Source organism: Mus pahari, unplaced genomic scaffold, assembly GCF_900095145.1.
Source record: "Mus pahari unplaced genomic scaffold, PAHARI_EIJ_v1.1 scaffold_13640_1, whole genome shotgun sequence".
Classification (NCBI taxonomy): Eukaryota; Metazoa; Chordata; class Mammalia; order Rodentia; family Muridae; genus Mus; species Mus pahari.
The window spans coordinates 1-5,309 of record NW_018393516.1 but is presented as its reverse complement, the minus strand read 5'-3'; the positions used below and the strand labels follow the sequence as shown (position 1 = coordinate 5,309).

At 42.9% G+C, this 5,309-nt stretch overlaps 1 pseudogene; it reads right to left on the bottom strand.

Annotated features, from left to right (window-relative positions):
• Positions 1-1,965: 1,965 nt before the first annotated feature.
• On the bottom strand, positions 1,966-5,060 carry LOC110315585 (annotated as a pseudogene).
• Positions 5,061-5,309: the final 249 nt, after the last annotated feature.

Genomic DNA, 5,309 nt, shown 5'->3' with positions numbered 1-5,309 from the left:
AAGCACCTTACAGGAAAGAACAAATGAATGAGTTGATCAAAGTCAACCTGAGATGTACCTCAGTGGTTCGATGTTTGCTTGGCATGTATGATGTCCTGGGGCTCCATATCACATAGTGTGAAAAGAATTTGAAATTTTCAAAATTGATAGTTCAACTCCATGTTTAATTACCAGCATAGTTCAAGGCTGGTTACTGGTCTTTCTCTTTCCACCATGGGTAAATTAAGGATATGAGGAATTGCTATAGGTAAAGTACTTGGAGGTATAGAATAACAATGGATCAAGAGTTTATTTCACATACAGGAAATATTTAGAATTACCTTTAAATTTTCATTCTCAATACTTTTCTGTTTTCATTTGTTTGGGGTCTGTGTGTGTGTGTGAATGTATGAGTGTATTGTAGATTCTTTAGAGAGAAACTCAGTATATAGAACTGTTGAGCATTACTAAGGGTCCCAACCACTGTTTTACATAGGCCTGACAAGCAAATAGACAGAAAGACAGATATTGTTCTAGGAGGAAGTCTTAGTATTCTTTCACACATCCAAGGTGCAGGCCTCAAACCAGAGCCCAGAACAAACTGGGTACTACTTGCCAATTAAGCTCAATGAAAACACCTGAAACTTCACATATTCTCTTCACACTGTGCTGGGGGGAAATAACATGGGAGGCACACAAAACTCAGGCAACTGCTACTGACCAATGTCATTTTATTAATTACTTCATTTTTCTGAAGTCTTTGTGAAATGTTGTGATTTTTTAAGATATTCTCAATTGTGTGTATATGAAGATTTATTGTACATAGTGTGCATGTAAATACCAGGATCCTCAGATGGCTGAGGAAATGGACTAACACCTGACGCCTGAGTTGCAGCTGGAGGCACCTGATGATATTAGTTCTGAAACCAAATTTCATCCTCATCAAAAGCAACATGTACTACTGAAACAGGAGTCATTGCCCTTTTGGGCTCCTGAGATATGTTTGTTGATTTGTCTGTTTTTCTGAAGAGCGTGAAAGGAATTTTCTGTGAGCAAACTTCCAGCAGGTTCACAGGTTCCAAACAACAATGCCTGTGAAGTTGACAGGCAAACAGGGAGACAGGGTGAGGGGAAGAAAGAAAAAAGGAGTGTGAGAGCCAGGCAGTGGTGGTGCACACCTTTAATTCCAGCACTTGGGAGGTAGAGGCAGGTGGATTTCTGAGTTCAAGGCCAGCCTGGTCTACAGACAGGTTCCAGGACAGACAGGGCTACACAGAGACACTGTCTAAAAAGAAAGAAAGAAAGAAAGAAAGAAAGAAAGAAAGAAAGAAAGAAAGAAAGAAAGAAAGAAAGAAAGAAAGAAAGAAAGAAAGAAAGAAAGAAAGAAAGAAAGAAAGAAAGAAAGAAAGAAAGAAAGAAAAGAAAAAGGAGTGTGAGAGACATGGAGGTTGTGTTTATGACTTCTTTTTATCACCAGCCAAAATTGACATTCATATGTAAACCACCTTAGCTGATAACTTTATCCACCTACCCAAAATTTTGTATCATCATATGTCTGTCATCCATGTGTTCATTTTGACTCTCCCCAGAGGGCATTTGCTACAGAATGGTTAAAGTTAGATACTTAATTCTACTCAGACAACAGAAATAACATCTAAGAAAAGAAGACATTTTCAATTTATTCACGTAATATTACAGTGAAGAACAAAAAGTTTACAAGTCCATGACAAAGCATCTAGTTCACTTGTTGTGGCAGAGTTCACTCAAAACATACAAATTTTCTTTCTCACTCCACAAGGCACCTGATCCCACAGTCCATCTGTCTGCTCCCCATGTAAAGCTAAGCCTCAAAGATCCCAGTTATCGGACATCCTTTTCTTTCCAAGCATCTGTACACTGTCCGTATTCACAGTCTCTGAGCACCCCGGGTAAGAGGAGTGTCCCAGGCCTGTCACTTATTCACATGCAGAAGTTCTGTATCCATGTTCATTGCCAGCAAAAACAAAGTCTTGCCCCCGGGCCACAGACACAGCGCTCACCACATTTGTGGCATATACGTGTGGCAAAAGAGATGCTCTTGGGCTGCCTTATTGCCCTCAGTGTATTCATGAGATCCAGACAAAGTTGNGCAAATCTTTCTACAGAGACATGACACAACTCATTATAGCACTCCACAGGGGAGGGTATTGTTTCACATTTATCTGCTACAGTAGGCTGTGTGCTGTAAAAGGTCCTTCAGGATGGGCATGAAGAAGACATTGTTGTAGAAGTTGGTCTTGAGAGCATTGTATGAGGGAAGGTAGGAGTGCATTGAGCTGGGAATCCTTCATCCTACATCCCTGAAAATTTAGAGTCTCAAACATTTTTACCACTTTCTCTAAGAGACCTCTCAGAGGCATCACATCCAAAACCTGTAAGACCACACCTTTCATCTCCAGATGTTTTAGCTGAAAGAGACTCTGACAACAAGAGAANGAATCCAAGTCTGACTGTGAAATTTTGTAGTGAGTGATGGAGAGGGACTCCAAGGGTGTCATCAGGCACCTAGGGATAAACGAGACCAGATGGTTAGTTCTGTCANATGGTGTTGGAGGGCATGGGGTGGGGTTTACACAGTCATAGAAGTGACCAGGCGACACAAGCTCAGTGTGACCAAATGATCAAAGATATTATCTGAGATGCTTCCTTTTGGAATCAGCTTAGTCAAGTCAAACCCACACTTAATCTGCTGGCTTCAGCCCCAAAGAGAAAACCAGTTGAGCCCATAAGACACATAGAGGATGTTCCATACCAAGAGAGTCCTAACAAATCTAGGGACATTACATGTGGGCTCATTCAAAGATGCATTTCATCCAAGCATCTGAATAATTGCTATCCCTTACAGTCCCACACAATCCCTCATGTCCCTTGAACTCTGCAGTACTGGGGCTCAAAACCCTTCACTCATGGGAAAGTAGGCGAAGATAGAAGGCTGTTCCCCCCAGATCTTAGCAGCAAGTTCACATCTTCACTTTGATGGTCTCCACCAACTCCTAACTACATCCTCACTTCCCTGTTCCCTTCTGATCATTTTGTTGACCTTGATTCCAAGAAGAATTACAGTCCCTTCTGACCAGATCTGAGCTACTCCTTACCTCCCTTTGGTCCTCTGCTTCAGGAATGCTCATTTGAGACTTTAGATCACTACACTTAACGTCCATATTCTAAGGAGTCCCTAAAATGTGTTCCAGGTGGCTGACTGGCAGGCATGCTACAAGAATAATCCTTAAAATGGCCAAAATAAAATGCTCTGCTAGGTAACCCAGCTCTCCATCCTGGCTTACCTGAAGACCTGATGCATGTGGTCTGTGAGAAAGTGGACACCACACAGGGAGAGATGCTGNAGACAATTGAATTTGGAGAAGATAGAAATGAACTTCTTGACACACTTGTCTTCTCTGTCTCCTGTCCTATTCACAATCTTGAAGACTTTCTTATAGAGGGGTGCCGGGAGAAGTTTGTGAATGTTTCTCATCTGCCCGAAGCAGGGAGCAAAACGGGCTAGATTGAACACATTCCACTGAGTGTTCAGTTCCAATTCCTCGATGTGCTCTGTATGAAAGACATTCAAAATCTCTAAGACAAAGTCCACGGGCATGGCCCAGATCTTCATGTTTGTACAGCACAAATGTAGGGAGTCCTTTCTCTGCTGAGCCCACTTCAAGAAGTATGCTTGTATTCTGCTTAAGGGACCCTGATATTGCGGCCTCTTGTGAGGCTATGCCAGTGCCTGGCAAACACCGAAGTGGATGCTCACAGCCAGTTTTGGATGGAACACAGGGTCCCCAATGGAGGAGCTAGAGAAAGTACCCAAGGAACTGAAGGGGGCTGCAACCCTGTAGGTGGAACAACAATATGAACTAACCAGTACCCCCTGAGCTTGTGTCTCTAACTGCATATATAGCAGAAGATGGCCTAATTGGCCATCACTGGGAAGAGAGGCCCCTTGGTCTTGCAAACTTTATATGACCCAGCACAAGGGAAGGCCTGGGTCAAGTAGTGGGAGTGGGTGGGTAGGGGAACAGGGGGGTATAGGGAACTTTCGGGATAGCATTTGAAGTGTAAATAAAGAAAATAATAATAATAAAAATTATTTGGGAAAAAAAAGAAGTATGCTTGTGTTACATCATGGCGGGGCCTGAGGCATAGGTCAGCTACCACCATCAGTTGAGTCCTCTGTGCATATTGCAAAGGACCTTCATTACTGGCTTCTCATCCCAGGGCTCTAAAGAACAGTTTCCATCCTCTGCACCAGCCCATATGTCCCAGAAGACATGGTGCACATTCCTCAGGTCNAGAACCTGAAGTTTTCCCCTGCCAGGGGTGAAACATGTCAAGTGTCAGCAGACATGATGACCCTCAGTCAGCTTTCACTACCCAACTCTAAACTCAATACAACCCTACATTGCTAAGGTGTAAGTTTTTTACACAGGTGCAATATGCACACAGGCATGCTACAGAAGCTTTCCCTGAGCTGTGCATGTAGACCTGACCACTTTCTTTCCACTAAGGTTCTCTTTATTTCTCCTTAGTCCCATTAATAGTGGTTGTGGGAATGCCAGGGATAGGCTCATTCTACTATGAGGTTATTTATAGTAAGCAGTAAACCACTGACAACTGTCCTTAGTCCAATAAAACAACAGCTTCAAGGTTCCTGCACCACTGTCTGATGATCCCATCAGAGTCCATTCTCCCTGACCCCACATCTCTACTGTGTACCCAATGCATCCCTTATACACTACTTGATTATTACTCACCTAGGGTGACATTCTCTTGTTAGTCGCATGTCTATTCCATCTAGGACAGCATGAAGGTCTCCAGGTTAGGTGAATTCATCAAGGCTCCCACAGAAAGACAGGAGAAAGTCCAGGCTGCCACCATTGCCTTTATGAGCTTCTTAAGTCTGTCAGCAAAGGCCTCCTTGAACAGTGCTGGGAAGAGCACAAGGGCACCTCCTCCAGAGAGGACATGGCCAAAGCCTCATCTCTCAGCAGAGTCTGCAATGCCAGCTTCTGGAGTGTGGGTGGAGTCTGAGCACTCATCCTCTAAGGTCTCCAGTCAGAAGGCTCCTTGGGAAGGATTCAGAAAAAGTATATACTTTCAATACAAAGTTTATAATACTTCCACACCATTACATCAACCACTAAGCTTCAGATTTCTTATTCTGCTTTGACAGAAAAATCAATTTACCTCTTCAACCTAAACTGGTGGTGGAAAGACAGACTCCTGCAACCGGGAACTTTCTATCAACCAAATGTGTGCATAATTTTCTTTTCTTTTTTTTTTTTTTT